The sequence below is a fragment of the Muntiacus reevesi genome, chromosome 3, assembly GCF_963930625.1.
Source record: "Muntiacus reevesi chromosome 3, mMunRee1.1, whole genome shotgun sequence".
Lineage (NCBI taxonomy): Eukaryota > Metazoa > Chordata > Mammalia > Artiodactyla > Cervidae > Muntiacus > Muntiacus reevesi.
The window spans coordinates 81,051,952-81,069,748 of NC_089251.1; the positions used below are offsets into that span (position 1 = coordinate 81,051,952).

General features: G+C 36.6%; 1 protein-coding gene and 1 pseudogene across 5 annotated transcripts in view; one reads left to right on the forward strand and one right to left on the reverse strand.

Moving 5' to 3' along the window:
• SOS1 (SOS Ras/Rac guanine nucleotide exchange factor 1) overlaps positions 1-17,797 on the forward strand; it is a 125,189-nt gene that overhangs the window by 17,488 nt on the left and 89,904 nt on the right. The window lies entirely within an intron of this gene.
• Positions 4,743-5,214, reverse strand: LOC136162971 (ubiquitin-ribosomal protein eS31 fusion protein-like; annotated as a pseudogene).

A 17,797-nucleotide genomic window follows, 5' to 3' on the forward strand; every position in this document is an offset into this window, starting at 1 on the left:
TTACTTTACCAACAAATGTCCATCTAGTCAAAGCTGTTTTTTCCAGTAGTCATGTATGGATGTGAGAGTTGGACTATAAAGAAAGCTGAGCACCGAAGAATTGATGCTTTTGAACTGTGGTGTTGGAGGAGACTGTTGAGAGTCCCTTAAACTGCAAGGAGATTCAACCAGTCAATCCTAAAGGAAATCAACCCTGACTATTCATTGGAAGGACTGATGCCGAAGCTGAAACTTCAATACTTTGGCCACCTGATGTGAAGAACTGACTCATTGGAAAAGACCGTGATTTTGGAAGAGATTGAAGGCAGGAGGAGAAGGGGATGACAGAGGATGAGATGGTTGGATGGCATCACAGACTTGATGGACATGAGTTTGAGTAGGCCCCGCAAGTTGATGATGGACAAGGAAGCCTGTGAGCTACAGTCCATGGGGTCACAAAGAGTCAGACATGACTGAGCGACTGAACTGAACAGTATGGGAAGAATTGCTTCTCCTGCTGCTTTAATGGTTTTGTTTTTGTTTTTAGACAGTTGGTGTATAATATGCCTTGGTGCAGGTATCTTCGAATTTATCCTTTGTAGATTTTATTGAACTTTTTAAATTTGTAGATTAATGTATTTCATCGATTTTGGGGTATTTTCAGCCATTACTTCTTTACTTATTCTTTCTGTCCCTTTCTCTGCTTCCCCTTCTGAGATTCCCACAATGCATGTTTTGGTCTGCTTGTTATCCTACAAGTCCCTTAGGCCCTGTTTACTTTTTTAAAAAAACATTTTGAGCATATTCAAGTCAGTTTTAAAGTTTTTGTCAAGTTAGTCTGATGTCTGGGCTTCTTTAGCCAGTTTCTTTCAGTTAATTTTGTTCCCTTGAATGTGCCATTCTGTTGGTTTTTTTTTTTTCCTTAAAACTGGGCATTTGAATAGTATGTAACTATTGAAAGTAAATTCTTCCCTTTTCCCAGGGCTTGCTGTTCTGTTGTTTGTTTTTATTTGGTTTTGTTTTTGATTGTTGAAGGTTATATTAGTATGTTTGTTGAATGACTTTCCAAAGCTGTTATTTTTTTCAAACAAAGTATTCCTTGGTGTGTGTAATCACTGAAGTCTCTTTGACTTAACTTGTGTTTCCACAGTGTTTTGACAGAGATTTCCTTGAGCTTCAGGAGCTAAAAAACAGCCAAACAAATAACAACAAAACCTCTCTCAGTCTGTACAGCTTGGCTCTGCACTGGTACACTCTGGTAACAATTTGTGAAAATTGCCAGTGTGGCATAGCAGTAATACAGTAAGATTCAGATTTATATCCTGATATTTGTCCATTGTTCTATGTAAAATCAAGTTTTCTTCTTTCTACAAAAAATAATTTGTTTTGTTGTTGTTCAGTTGCTAAAGTCATGTTTGACTCTTTGCGACCCCATGGACTGCAGTGTGCGAGGCTTCCCTAAACTTTACTATTATCTAACATCTCATCCTCTGTTGCCCTCTTCTCCTTTTGCCTTCAAATCTTTCCCAGCATCAGCATCTTTTCCAATGAGTCGGCCCTCCCCATCAGGTAGCCCTAGTATTGAAGCTTCAGCTTCAGCATCAGTCCTTCCAATGAATATCTCAGGATTTCCTTTAAGATTGACTGGTTTGATCTCCTTACAGTCCAGGGGACTCTCAAAAGTTTTCTCCAGCACCATAGTTCAAAAGCATTAATTCTTTGCTGCTCAGCCTTCTTTATGGTCCATCTCTCATACTGTATATGTATGTATATGACTACTGGAAAAACCATAGCTTTCACTTTATGGACCTTTGTTGGCAAAGGGATGTCTTTGCTTTTTAATATGTTGCCTAGGTTTGTTATAGTTTCCTTCCAAGGAGCAAGCTCTTTTAGTTTCATGACTGCAGTCACTGTCAGCAGTGGTTTTTGAGCTCAAGTAAACAAAATCTGTAACTGTTTCCACTTTTTCCTCTTCTAATTGTCAGGAAGTGATGGGACCAGTTGCCATGATCTTAGTTTTTTGAATGTTGAGTTTCAAGCCATCTTTTTCACTGTTCTCTTTCACAGAGCCTCTCTAAAGAGGCTGTTTAGTTCCTCTTCATTTTCTGCCATTAGAGTGGTATTATCTGCATATCTGAGGTTGTTAATATTTCTCCTGCAGTCTTTATTCCAGCTTGTGATTCATCCAGCACAGCATTTTGCATGATACACACTGCATATAAGTTAAATAAGCAGGGTGACAATATACAGCCATGTCATACTCCTTTCCCAATTTTGAACCAGTCAGTTGTTCCATGTAAGGTTCTAAGTGTTGCTTCTCGACCAACATACAGGTTTCTCAGGAGATGATTAAGATGGTCTGGTATTCCCATCTCTTTAAGAATTTTTCACAGTTTGTTGTAATCCACACAGTCAAAGGCTTTAGCATAGTCAATGAAGCAGAAGTAGATGTTTTTCTGGAATTCCCTTGCTTTCTTTATGATCCAACAATTGATCAATTATGTTCAATTGTTGGCAATTTGATCTCTGGTGTGTCTGCCTTTTCTAAGCCCAGTTTATACATCTGGAAGTTCTTGGTTCACATACTATTGATGCCTAGCCTGAAGGATTTTGAGCATACCCTTGCTAGCATGTGAAATAAGCAGTTGTACATTTGAACATTCTTTGGTAGTTTGAACATTCTTTGGTCTTGTCCTTCTTTACAATTGGAATGAAAATGGACCTTTTCCAGTCCTGTGACACTGCTGCTTTTTCCCAATTTGCTGACATACTGAGTGCAGCACTTTAACAGCATCATTTTTTAGGATTTTAAATAGCTCAGCTGGAATTCCATCACCTCCATTAGCTTTGTTTATAATAATGCTTCCTAAGGCCCACTTGACTTCATAATACAGATAATTTGTACTTGGTTTAAATTGTGTTCTAATATTTGGTTTTTAAAATTGGTAAGTAAAAAGTAGTTCTTGTAGCTCAGCTGGTAAAGAATCTGCTTGCAACGTGGGAGACCTGGGTTCGATCTCTCTCAATTCATGAGAGATTGAGAATCTTAGTGGGTGGCAGCTGGGACAGTGGGTTAAGTACATGGAGTGTGTTTTGGAGGGGGCAAGGCTTTGTGGGAAGGTGTTGCATTGGGAGATGCGTAGGGCCACATAGCAAGGAGTAGTGAGGGGAAGGTGAGACACTGATGTCAAAGATGGCATTTACATAGTTGAAAATTTTGACTGAGGTCACTTTATACATGAGGAAGGGAAGTAATATGCTCTTATTCCTTCCTCCTGCTTGCCTTTCTTTCTTCCTTCAAAAACCACAGAATTTTCTGTTCTCATCTTCTAGAATTCAAAGTTCTACTTTAGAATGTTCATTTTATAATTTAAGTAGACTTTTCTGAGATTCTTAAGATTTAATCTTTTTTTAATTTTTTTTATTTTTGGCTGCAGTGGGTCTTTGCTGCACGCAGACTTTCTGTGTTTGCAGTGAGTGGTGGCTTCTCTAGTTGCAGGGCTCGGGCGTCTCACTGCGGCTCTTGCAGAGCACAGGCTTCAGTAGTTGTCGCACGTGGGCTCAGTAGTTGCAGCTTGTGGGCTCTGGAGTGTTGACTCATAGTTGTGGCACGTGGGGTTAGTTACCTCACAGCATGTGGGATCTTCCGAGCCCATGTCCCCTCCACTGGCAGGCAGACTCTTAACCACTGGACCACCAGGGACGCCCTAATCTCCATTTATTTGTCGGAAAATGTGTCCTCAGCATCAAACAAATAATCTCTAGCGTCAAACAAATAATCTCTAGGAATAGCAGTGAGTTTATAAGTTTGAAATACTTTTGAAAAGGTAACTTCCATTAAAAAGTCTTTTCTACCTTAACATTTCAACTGGTGGCTCAGACAGTAAAGAATCTGTCTACAAAGCAGGAGACCAGGGTTTGATCCCTGGGTTGGGAAGATCCCCTGGAGAAGGAAATAGCAACCCACTCCGGTATTCTTGCCTGGAGAATTCCTTGGACAGAGGCGCCGGGGGGGGGGCTCAGAGTTGGACAGGCCTGAACGACTAACACACACGAGCATTTCAATAGTTAATAACAAATTTACATAACACTCTTGGTTTATATTGTATACTAAAGTGTTCTTAATTTTGTTGCTACTTTACGTTCTTACACTTACATGTTTGCCATTAAACTCATCAAGATTTAGTAATCTCTAGTAGCAAATTCTTGAAAATACAATTAATTTAAAAACTCATTTCAGTCTTTGTTAATTTTTAAAAATGTTCTTTGTATTTACATTTTTGATAGTTAATGTATTTTTCAGTGTTAATATAACAAATATGAAAAGTATCCTATTTCATTTTTTAAGTTATAAAACTGAACACTTTATAAAAGTTATTTTAACTTTTAGAACACAGTCACAAAATTTAGAGCTCAAAAGACTATACAGTAAAAAATCTTCCATCTCATTAATCTGCTCTACTGTTCTTGCAACCTACCTAGGGGCAGACAATTTACAAGTTTCTTGTGTAGAGATTTTTCTGTGGTTGGCTTGTGTGTGTACATGTACGTGATGTGCCTATGTATGTTTTCTTTATTTTGGGGGAGCACACCCTTTTTTTAGTACCCTTATCCCTGCTCCCCCCCAACCCCTTAGACAAATATATTTTGGAGACCATAGCAGTTAAGGTTATCACCTTTATTTTCTGTAACTGTATACTACTATTTAGTTGTACTATAATTTATCAAACTAGTGTCTCTGTCTTTTATTAACCAATATGGAATTACTTGCCTTCTGGTTTGTTGAAACAATAAGTCAGACAACATTGGCCACAATAATGCCTGTGTAAGTGGCTTGCCATAAAAACTCCAGTGCCACATTCTTCAGTAGGGCACTCCTGAGGAAGGTGACTGATTTCTGCCATTGTCATCCACGATATAGTATTTCAGAACAGCCAGCTTAAACCTTCTTTCTCTTATGCTTGCTCTTCTTGGGAGTGATATAAGACTTCTTCCTTTTCTTTTCTTAGCACCACCACAGAGTTTAAACATTAAGGTAAAGAGTGGACTCCTTTTGCATGTTGTAGCCAAAGTACATCCGTCATCCAGTTGCTTGCCAGCAAAGGTCAGTCTTTGCTGATCGGGAGGAATTCCTTCGTTATCTTGGATCTTGGCCTTTACATTTTCTATTGCATCTGAGGATTTGACTTCAGGAGTGATGGACTTCCTTGTCAGGGCCTTCATGAAAATCTGCATCTTGACGATGGTTCCAGTGCACATGGCGGGTCTAAAAGCTAACTTGTCCCTTACTGAGAACCATTGAGGTCATTTTCTGTCTTTTTGTTTTGTAAACAGTTGTAACAAAAACTTGTGTATATGTCATATCATATATGAGTGCAGTGTTTCTTCCTGTCTCTTAACCATTTTCTAATTGGATTGTTTACTCTTTTACTGTTGAGTTTTGAGATTTTTTTTTTATATATTTTGGATACTAATCCTTTGTTGGGCCTGTGGCTTGGAAATATTTTGCCCACTTCTTACATTACCTTCTTATCCTCTTTCTAGGCTCTTTCCTAGAGCAGAAGTTTTTAAGTTTTGATGTTCAATTTATCAGTATTTTCCTTTAGTGAGTTGGTGTCAGGTCTTAAGTAATCTTTCATATCAATAGATCCTCAAATTTTTCTTGTGTATTTTTTCATAGAAGCTCTATAGTTTTACATTTTACCTTTAAGTCTAAGATACATTTTGAGTTATTTTTGCATAAGATATGAGACTTAAGTTGAAGTTCATTTTTTTTTTGCCTACACATGTCCATTTGCTTCAGCACCATTTGTTGGAAAAGCAGTCCCTCCACTGAATTGCTTTTGTACTTTTGCTAAAAATTGTGCATATTTCTGTGGATCTATTTCTGGGTTCTCTCTTTTAGTCCATGTGTTTCTCTCTTTTTGCCAGTACTACACAGTTTTTACTACTATAGCTGTAAAATAAGTCTTGAAATTGGGTAGGATATTTCCTTCCATTTTATTCCTTTCCAAAATTGTTTTAGTAATTCTAGTTCCTTTTCCTTTTCATATAAATTTTACAATAACCTTGTCATTATCTACAGAAAAATCCTGCTTGGGATATTGGTAGGAACTGTGTTAAACCCATGTATTAATATTAGGGAGCAGAAGAATTGACATTCTCATTGATTGTTGAATCTCCCATTCCATTAACATAGAATGTCTCTCTGCTTGTTTTTAGATCTTTGGTTTCCTTCATCAGTATTGTGCCATTTTTAGGATACAAGTCTTGTGCTTGTTTTGTTAGATTTGCACCTAATGTTTCGGGTGTTTGGGTTATTTTATTTTTTTATGTTCATTGTGTTCACTGAAAGTATTGTGGATTTTTTCTTTGTGTTTGTCTTGTATCCTATGAACTTACTGAACTCACTGTTATCTTTTTGTTTTGTTTTGTAGATTCTTTACAATTTTCTACCTTGATAATCATTTAATTGACAATAGAGACAGTTTTATTTTCTCCTTTCAAATTTATGTTTTTTAAATCTCCTTTTCTTATTGTATTGCATTGGCAAAAACTTTCAGCACTATGTTTAATGAATATGTTGATTGGACATTTTGTCTTTTTCCCCCCAGTTTTAGGGGGAAAGTATTCAGTCTTTGGGCTTCCCTAATTGTCACAGCAGTAGAGGATCTGCCTGCATTGCAGGAGAGGCAGGTTGATCCCTGGGTTGGGAAGATCCTCTGGAGAAGGAAATGGCAACCTACTCTAGTATTCTTACCTGGAGAATTGCATGGACAGAGGAGCCTGGCAGGCTGCAGTCCTGGGGTTGCAAAGAGTTGGATACACTGAGTGCCTACCACTTCCACACTTCCCAGTGTGGGAAGATGCCATGGACAGAGCAGCCTGGTGGGCTGTAGCCCATGGACTTGCAAAGAATTGATGTGACTCAGCTACCAAACTGCAGCAACAGTTCAGTGTTTCTCTCTCAAGTGTATGTTACCTGTAGGTTTTTGTAGATGCTGTTTATCCCATTGAAGAAGTTCCATTCTGTTTCTCTTTCTCTGAAAGATACTTTTTCCCCACGAATGGGTGAAGAGTTTTGTCAAATACTATTTTTTTTTTTTACCTCAATTGAGTTGAATTACGTGGTTTTTTTCTTTAGCTTTTTAATGTGGTGGATTATATTGGTTAGTTTTATAATATTGGTCGAGACCTGAATCCCTGGAACAAACTCTGCTTGATCATAATGGATGATTCTTGCTGTATATTTCCAAATTTGACTTGCTAATATTTTGTTAAAGATCTTACTGATGAAGAATGTTGATCTGTAGTTTTTCTTTTTTATACTGTGTACTATGTTTATGTTTGTTTGTTTTTTAAATCAGGGTGATACTAGCTTAATAGAATGCATTTGAAAATGTTCCCTTCAGTTCTGTTTCTAGAAAAGATTGTGGAAAATTGATGTTTATTCTTCTTTAAAAGTTTGCTACAATTTTCAGTGAAACCATCTGGATTGGAGAGTTTTTTGAATGTTTTGAATTTACAGATTCATTTTATTTAGTAGGTGTAAGACTATCCAAATTATTAACTTCATAAGTAAAGTTGGGTAAGTTGTAGTTTTTGTTGTTTTATGAGAAATTGGTTCGTTCCTTCTAAATTGTCAATTGTTTGTGAAGAGTTATTCGTAGTGTTCCCTTATTTTTTCTTTTCTTTCTTTTGGTAATTACAGGGTGTGTAGACACATTCACATTTCATTCCTGGTTTATTCACTATGTTGGTAATTTGTATCTTCTCTCTCTTTTTTTTTTCTTTGTCTTGCTATGTGCTTGAATTTTTTAATCTCTTAAAAGAACCAGCTGTTTCATTGAGCCTCCCCTGTTTTTCCCTTTTCAGTTTTATTGATTTCTGCTCATATTTTTATTATTTTTTCCTTTTTCTTTCTTTGCTTTTATTTTGTTTTTTTTGCAGAGGGATTCTAGAGGTTGAGAGATTATTGATTTGAGTTTTTCCTTTTTTTTTAAATTGCTGTAAATTTCTTTCTCAGCACTATTTTACCTATGCCTCACAGATTTTAATATATTTTACCTATGCCTCACAGTATTTTCATTTTCCTGTAGTTCTTTTTTTAAAAATTTGTTTATAGCTTTTATTTGTTCTTTTAGTGGAGCATAACTGCTATACAGTGGTAGTTGCTGCTGTACCACAGAGTGAATCAGCTGTGTGTGCATATGTCCCCTCCCTCCCCATCCCACCCCTCATCACGGAGCACTTAGCCGAGCCCCCTGTGTTATCACCGCAGCTTCCCACTGCTCTCTGTTTACACGCGGTAGTGTATATGTCCATCAGTCTCCCTCACCCGGTTCATCTCACCCTTCCTTCCCCCTACTGTCCACATGTCTCTTCTCTACACCTGTGTGTCTACTTTGCCCTGCAAACAAGCTCATCTGCACTATCTTTCTAGATTCCATACATAGACATTAATACATGATACTTGCTTTTCTTTTTCTGACTCACTTCACCATGTGTGACAGACGCTAGGCCCATCCATAGCACTATAAATTACCTCATTTCTTTCCTTTTTATGGCTCAGTAATACTCCATTGTATATATGTACCACAACTGCTTTATTCTTTCACCTGCCGATGGATGTTTAGGTTGCTTCCATCTCCTGGCTATTGTAAATGTTGCTGCAGTAAACATTGGGGTACCTGAGTCTTTTTGAATTACAGTTTTCTCGGGGTATATGCACTTTAGTGGGATTGCTGGGTCATGATAGTTCTAGTTTTAATTTTTTTAAGGAACCTCTGTACTGTTCTCCATAGTGGTTGTATCAATTTACATCCCCACCCATAGTGCATTTGGGTTCCCTTTTCTCCATACCTTCTCCAGCACTTATTATTTGTGGATTTTTTGATGATGACCATTCTGACGATATAAGGTAATACCTCATTGTAGTTTTGATTTTCATTTCTGTAATAATGAGTGATGTTAAGCATCTTTCTTTGTGTTTGTAGGTTATCTGTATGTCTTCTTGGGGGTAATGTCTATTTAGGTCTTCCACCCATTTTTTAAATTTATTTGGCTGTGCCAGTTCTTAGTTGCAGCATGTGGGATTTAGTTCCCTGACCAGGGATCAAACCCAGGCCTCATGCATTGGGAATCAGAGTCTTAGCTATGGGACCACCAGGGAAGTCCCTCCTTCAGTTCTATTATATGTGTTTTTAAATTTCTTTTGAGAATTCCTCTTTGATCCATAGATTATTTACATAAAAGTGTATTATTAAAGTTTCCAAGTGTTTGAAGATTTTCCTGTTAACTTTCTATTACTTATTTCTAGTTTGTTTCTATTGTGGTCAGAGAACATATTCTTAATGATTTCAATTCTTTTCAGTTTGTTCAGATTTGATTTGTTGTCCAAGATATATCCTATCTTATTTTGTGTTGTTTAGGCACTGGATAAGAATGTGTATTCCTCTCTTCTTGTATGGAGTGTTTTTTAAATGTTGATTAATTCTTGTTGACTGATGTGGTATTGTTGAGTTCTTTTAAATTCTTTGTGATTTTCTATATAGTTGTACTGATTGTTTAGAGAGAGGTGTTGAATTGTTCAGCTATAACTGTGGGTTTGTGTATTCTCCTTTCAGTTCTATCAGTTTTTGCTTACATTTTAGAACTGTGTTGTTTGGTGGCTACACATTTGGGATTGCTATGTCTTCTTGATGGATTGACCTTTTTAACATTGTGTAACGTCCCTCTGTCCAGTGATTTCCTTGCTTTGAAGTCTACTTTCAGTTCAGTTCAGTTCAGTTGCTCAGTCATGTCTGACTCTTTGCGACCCAATGAACTGCAGCATGCAGGCTTTCCTGTCCATCACCAACTCCTGGAACTTGCTTAGACTTGTGTCCATTGAGTTGGTGATGCCATCCAACCATCTTATCCTCTGTCGCCCCCTTCTTCTCCTGCCTCCAATCTTTCCCAGCATGAGGGTCTTTTCCAGTGAGTCAGTTCTTTGCATCAGGTGGCCAAAGTATTGAAGCTTCAGCATCAGTCCTTCCAGTGAATATTCAGGACTGATTTCCTTTAGGATTGACTAGTTGGATCTCCTTGCAGTCCAAGGGACTCTCAAGAGTCTTCTCCAACACCACAGTTCAAAAGCATTGATTCTTCAGCACTCAGCTTTCTTTATGGTCCAACTCTCACATCCATACAAGACTACCAGAAAAACCATAGCTTTGACTCTACAGACCTTTGTCAGCAAAGTAATGTCTCTGCTTTTTACTATGCTGTCTAGGTTTGTCATAGCTTTTCTTCAAAGGAGCGGGCATCTTTTAATTTCATGGCTGCAGTCACCCTCTGCAGTGATTTTGGAGCCCAAGAAAATAAAGTCTCTCACTGTCTCCATTGTTTCCCCATCTGTTTGCCATGAAGTGATGGGACCAGATGCTGTGGTCTTAGCTTTTTGAATGTTGAGTTTTAAGCCAACTTTTTCACTCTTCTCTTTCACTTTCATGAAGAGGATCTTTAGTTCCTCTTCGCTTTCAGCCTTAAGGATAGTGTTATCTGCATATCTAAGGTTACTGATATTTCTCCCAGAAATCTTGATTCCAGTTTGTGCTTCATCCAGCCCACTATTTCACATGATGTACACTGAATAGAAGTTAAATAAGTAGGGTGAGAATATACATACAGCCTTGACTTACTCCTTTCCCAATTTGGAACCAGTCGATTGTTCCATGTCCTATTTTAACTGCTGTTTCTTAACCTGCATACAGATTTCTCAGGAAGCAAGTAGGGTGGTCTGATATTCCCATCTCTTGAAGAATTGTCCACAGTTTGTTGTGATCCACACTGTCAAAGGCTTTAGCATAGTCAATGAAGCAGAAGTAGATGTTTTTCTGGAATTCTCTTGCTTTTTCTGTGATTCAACAGATGTTGGCAATTTGATCTCTGGTTCCTCTGCTTTTTCTAAATCCAGCTTGAACATCTGGAAGTTCTCGGTTCACGTACTGTTGAAGCCTACCTTGGAGAATTTTGAGTACTACTTTGCTATTGTGTGAGATAAGTGCAATTGTGCGGTAGTTTGAACATTCTTGGACATTGCCTTTCTTTGGGATTGGAATGCAATCCTTTTCCAGTCCTGTGGCCACTGCTGAGTTTTCCAAATTTGCTGGCATGTTGAGTGTAGCACTTTCCCAGCATCATCTTTTAGGATTTGAAATCGCTCAACTGGAATTCCATCATCTCCATTAGCTTTGTTCCAAGTCTACTTTATCTGATATTAATGTTGCCACTTCTGCTTTCCTTTGATTAATGCTTCTTTCTCTGTTCTTTTACTTTTTATCTACTTATATTATTATATTGGAAGTGACTATCATTAGTATCTGGTTAGGTCACTTTTTTTTAAATCCACTCTGCAAATCTCCGCTTTTAATTACTGTGACCATCTTCCTGCAGTGTAATTATTGCTGTTGTTAGCCTGCCATTTTAGATACTGTTTTCTGTTTGTTCAGCTTTTCATTTCTGCTTTCTTTTTCCTGGGTTTACTTGAGCATTTATTAGAATTCCATTTTGATTTATTTACTGTGTTTTTGTGTATCTCTTTGTATAACTTTTTGTATGGTGGCTCTGAGTATTACATGATGTATACAGTCAACCCTTGAACAAGGTGGGGGGTTAATCTGTGCATAACTTACAGTTAGCCCACAGTCTTCACTGTTGTGCTGAATCTCCAGCTTCAGTCAGCCATGAACTATGTAGTACTATGGTATTTACTTTTTTTTTTAAGTTTATTTTTAAAAATTGCTTTTTTACTCTCTGGGTCTTTGTTGCTGTGTGAAGTCTTTGTCTAGTTATGTATGGCCAGCCAGGGCTACTTTTCGTGGCATTGCGCAGGCTTCTCATTCCAGTAGCTTTTCTTGTTGTGGAGCACAGGCTCTACGCATGCATGTTCAGTAGTTGCAGCTTGCAGGCTGTAGAGCTCGGGCTCAGTAGTTGTGGCTCATGGGCTTATTTAGTTCCCTGTGGCATGTGGGATCCTCCCAGACCAGGGAATGAACCAATGTGTCCTGCCTTGGCAGGCTGATTCTTAACCACTGGACCACCAGGGAAGCTCCCAATATTTACTATTGAAAGATAGCCCCCTAAAAGTGGAACCAGGCAGATCAGACTCACATCGTTCAAGGGTTGATTGTGTATAACTTATCACAGCTTATTGGTGTTATTTTATCTGTTTGACTGAAGCATAGAGAAACTTATCTCCCTTCCTTTATGTGGTTCTGTATAAGGTGATTGCCTTAATATATTCTCTACCTACATTTAGAACCACATGAGACATTGTTATAGTTTTGCTTCAGCCATCAAACATAATTGGAAAAATGAAGAAGAGAAGGAAAGCCTGTTGTACTTACCCAATAATTTCTTCATCATGTTCTTCCTTCCTTCCTGATGTTCTGAAATTCCTCCTTCATTGTTTGCCTTCTGATTAGACAACTTCTTTAAGCCACTCTTTTAAGGTGGGTCTATTGGCAACAAATTTTCTTAATTTTGTTTCATTTGAGAATGTTTTGATTTCCTCTTCATTCCAGAACAGTATTTTCACCAATATAGGATTCTGGGTTGGTAGCTCTTTTCATCTAGCACCTAAAGAATATTATTGTGTCTTCCTCTGACCTCCTGGTTTTGATGAGAAATTTTCTGTCATTTTAATTGTTTTTCTAATCTAGTTAAGGTGGTGTTTTTCTCTGACTGCATTCAAGCCAGTCTATTTAGAAAATCTTCTCTTCCATTTGTGTATGATTTTTTGTGTGTGAAAAAAATTTTTCCCCAGCAATATTGTACTGTTAGCCTTAAATAGGAATTACTAGAAAGTTTTAGTAAAATTATTTCATAATGAAACTACTACTTTTTAGATGGTGATGACAGCTTTACTTAATTCTCCATAGCAGCTATAGCTAAACTAATTCTTAAAAAGAAGGTCTTTAAAGGTCTTCACCTTTAAAGTGAAGTAAAAAAAAAAAAATTTTTTTACGTTTATCTAATACCCCCCTCTAAGCCAGGGTACTTTATATTTTCAGATTCTATTATCCAAAGTAATTTTTCATTCCATTGACCCTGTTTGAAATTTTGAGTCAAATATTTCAGTCTTTAATGTATATGCTGGAAAACTACCAAGACTTGAATGCAGTGAAATCTCTTTATGACTGTATTTTAAGTTATCTGTGTTACATTAGTGTTTTACCTGAGAAAGTTCAAAACTTTGCAGGGTAGGAAAAGTTTAAGTACCCAGAAGTATCTTCAGATCTGTATAATAAACCAATTCTAGTTTGCTTTTGCTTTTTTAGATTTTTGTCTTCTATTAGGATTTGGGTTGAACGATTATTAAGTTGATAAAAGCATAACAATACTCTTATTGATACCTTATTAAAGCATAACAATACTCTTATTGATACCTTATTAATAGTTATAGTATATGGAGTGAATTCTACCTTTTAGAATGATTAAAGTATTAAAGGACCCAGCTTTTTACAGAATGTATCTTGTTGTTCTACCATTAAGTAACTCCTAAATTTTTCATCTAGTCACCACTTAAGAACAAAAATATCTTGCATAAGCCAAAACATTTCTTCTGTGGTTTCTTTTTCAGAGTTTGAGTGTGTTATGCTTTTTAGCAACTCATAATACTAAGCTCTTTTAGTCTGGATAGTTTGGTTACAGCAAAAGTACAGGTTTAAAAATAAGATTATTTTAAAATACAAGTTTTTTAAAGTTTTTTAATGGTTAACATTTAATAATGAATATACTGGTAACTATGGCCATCTTCATATGGATTTTATAGCGTTCTTAAAAATAAGAAAAGAACTTAAAAGATTGAGACTTTCCTTGTGAATCACTTTGTGGGATTTTCCCTTTTAAATAGTAATAATCATTCACTATTCAAGTTAAAATAATACAGATGCATGTGAAATAAAAGGGAAAATCTCTTTTTTTCTCTTCCTCCATCCCACCAGTCTCAACTCACCAGAATCTACATAACCTAATCTTTTGGCTTAATAATGAAGTCTTCTTCCTTTTTAAAAATAGAAGCAGTACTTTAAAAAAAAAAAGTCTTAAACAGAAATTCTATATATCGACAGATCACTAAATTTTTTTTCCAAAGGCAGTGAATAGAATTATGGTGGTACTTGTGTACCTTCTGGGAAAACTCTTGAGTTCTGTGCTCATAATTTAAGAACTCCTGTTTCTTTTGTGCTTCTGGTAGTTAAAAATAAGAAATTAGTGGAACATTTTATGTTCATTTTATCATATGAACCTTTATGAACATTATACTCTGGTTTTTAAAAGCATATATTTAAAAAATAGCCTTATATCCCTAATATAAATGTTGCTTTGTCAGAAGTTTCAACATTTGGAACAGATTTTGTTAATAATTTCTAAATAAATAAAGTATAATTCAAATCAGGTTAGTTAGGATTAGTGTCCAGAAAGCTGTTAGAATTCACATAATGCTACATGTAAAGTTGTTTTCTGTATTGTGTAATTGTTCAGTTGTTTTAGCCATACTACTGAAATTAACTCCTGCAATGAAAATATATGTTTTTGTTTATATTTTCTTGATTTTATTCATTTTCTGGTTTTTTTTTTTTTTTTGATAGGAACTCTGAGGTGTAATTTGTGTATTATACAGTCTGCCATTTAAAGTGTATAATTTAGTGGGTTTTGGTATATTCACAGAATTGTGCAACCATCACTACATTTAATTATTAATCCTTTTCATCACTTCAAAAAGAAACCTTGATTCCTTCTGTCATACCCCTCCCCAGCCCCAGGCAACCATTGATCTACTTTGTCTCTATAAATCTGCATATTCTGGCATTTCATATACATGGAATCATATACTATGTTTCACTTAGCAGAATGTTTTAGGTTCATCCGTGTTATAGTATGTGTCAGTATTTCCTTCCTTTTTATAGCCAGTTATTAGCCCATTGTATGGATATGTGCATCTGTGTATGTTAGTCACTTAGTTGCGTCTGACTCTTTGCAACCCCATGGACCCCTCAAGGCAAGAATACTGGAGTGGGTTTCCAACTCAGGGATCAAACCTGGGTCTCCTGCATTGCAGGCGGATTCTTTACCATCTGAGCCACCAGGGAAGCTTGTATGGATAGTGTTACATTTTATGTGTCAGTACATGGGTGGGCCTTCCTGGTGAACTCAGTGGTAAAGAATCTGTGTACCAGTGCAGGAGGCAGGGGTTTGATCCCTCGGTCGGGAAGATCCCCTGGAGAAGGAAATGGCTCCCCACTCCAGTATTCTTGCCTGGGAAATTCCATGGACAGAAGGGCTATAGTCCATGGGGTCACAGAAGAGTTTGACACAACTTAGTGACTAGCAGCAACAAAACAGTGCATGGACATTCAGGTTATTTTACGTCTTTTGGCTATTAAGAATAATGTTGCTATAAACACTTGTTTAAGTGTTTCTTGTGTAGATGTAGTATTTTCATTTCTCTCCGAGTGGAATTGCTGGGGTATGTAGTAAAGTTCATGTTTAATTGTTTGAGGAGCCCCAGACTGCTTTCCTAAGTGGCGGCACCATGGTATATTCCCACCCACAGTGTCTGAGGGGTCCAGTTCCTTTACAGCCACACCAGTACTTAATTATCTTTTTGATTCTAGCCATACTAGTGGAAATGAAGTGATATCTCATTGTGGTTTTTATTTGCATTTCCCTAAAGTAATAATTAGACCTCCTTTCTTGTGCATACTGGTCATTTGTGTATCTTTTTTGGAGAAATGTCTATTCAGATTCGTTTCCCATTTGTTAATTGGGTTCTTTGTTTTTGTTGTTAATTTGTGAGAAATCTTTATATATTCTGAATACAGATTCCTTATCAGATAAATGAACTGCAAATATTCCTCCCACTTTATGAACCAGAGCATTCTTACAATATTGTGATTAATATAGAATAGTTAAAACTTATATAAACTTTTAATTTTCAGAAAGTGAAAATGTTTAGCACTTGAACTTTTCTAATCATGGGTTCATCATTAATGTTTCAGGGGTTTACTTCAGGCTTGTGCCTTAGATCAGTTCTCAAACATTATTAAGCATTAACAAGTGATGCGGGTGCTGTTGGTTCCTGACCCTCTGCCTTAATGATCCCTGTTAACTGTCACGGAATATTAGAGAAATGCTGATAAGTAGCAGTTTCTACTTGTCTACTAGATAAAATTTAGATTTACCCTCTCTTGTTTGCATATACAATTTGCATATACAAAGTTTCTTATACTATTTAGCCATGGTTAGTGCCTCAGTTATTTGGTTCCTTTTAAAATTCATGCATACATATACTTTTCTTCCTAGGGCTGTCTTCCTTCAGATCCTCACAGTTATTTGGACTTAAGAAAATAATCTTACAATCAAAGAATGTTAGAACTTAAAAGGAGCTTTACAGATCATCCAATTAATTCGTCTTCTCTTTGCCCAGATAGAAATTAATTAAATCACTTAATCCAAGATTACATAGTTAATTAATGGTAGGTATAGGTAGTTCTTTGGAGAAGGAAATGGCAACCCACTCCAGTATCCTTGCCTGGAAAATCTCATGGACAGAGGAGCCTGGTGGACTGCAGTCCATGGGGTCGCAAAGAGTTGGGCACGACTGAACACACTTCTAGGTAGTTCTTAGTAAATTTATTTCTGATAATTCTTTTTTAAAGGAAAGTAAAAATTTATTTCAGCTGATATATTTTTAGTGATTTTCAAATACAGATCTCCTTGGCAACAGTTCTTTAGATAATAAAAAGCATAATATTTTTGGAATGACTTAAAAATTGATTCTGTGCTAGCCTGGCAGATAATTTGGCTTTAAAAAGTATGATTTATAGGTGGTTTTGTTTTTTATTTTTCTCTCAGCTTTATTAAGGTATAACTTAGAAAACTTGTATATACTTTTAAGGTATACAGTGTGATATTTTGATATATATTTACATTGTAAATGATTACCACAATCAAGCTAATTAACATTTCCACCAGCTCACATAGTTATTCTCTTTTTGCGTTGTGAGAACACTTAAGATGTGCTGTCAACAAATTTCAAGAATATGATACAGTATTATTGACTATAGTCATCATGTATATTAGATCTCCAGAACTTATTCATTTTGCATTACTGAAATCTTGTATAAAGAGTACATTTCCCTTTATGGGTGTCTTTTCTCTTCTGTTTTTAAACAAAGGAAGCATATGAGGAAGAAGATAGGTGGGACAGTGAAATGTGGGACAGAATTTCATGAATAAACTTATGTAAAACAGTGTGGTAGGCAAGTTAATTATTTCCTGGAGACATGCTACACCTAGTAGAAAATTCAGAGGGAGTGATGAGAAAAGGACGTGTAATAGGAAAAGTATAAATCTATCTGCCCTCCCTCCCCAACTCCTCCCCATGTGCCCCCTTTTAAAAATCTCCCTGGCCAAAGTCGGTGTAAGGGAAGAGACAGTCTTTTACTTTCACCAGTCTAAAATATAGGCTAATAGATGTTCCTTTTAATAATTACAAAAATAATAAAGTCTCTTTTTTTCATTTAAAGTGAAAGTCACTCAGTTGTGTCCGACTCCTTGTGACCCCATGGACTTTTACAGTCCATGGAATTCTCCAGGCCAGAATACTGGAGTGGGTAACCTTTCTCTTCTCCAGGGAATCTTTCCAACCCAGGGATCGAACCCAGGTCTCCCTCATTGCAGTCAGATTCTTTACCAGTTGAGCCATCATTTAGCCCTTCACTCTTAATAAAGCAATCTTTTTTTTTTTACTTTTTGCCCAAAATAGTTAATC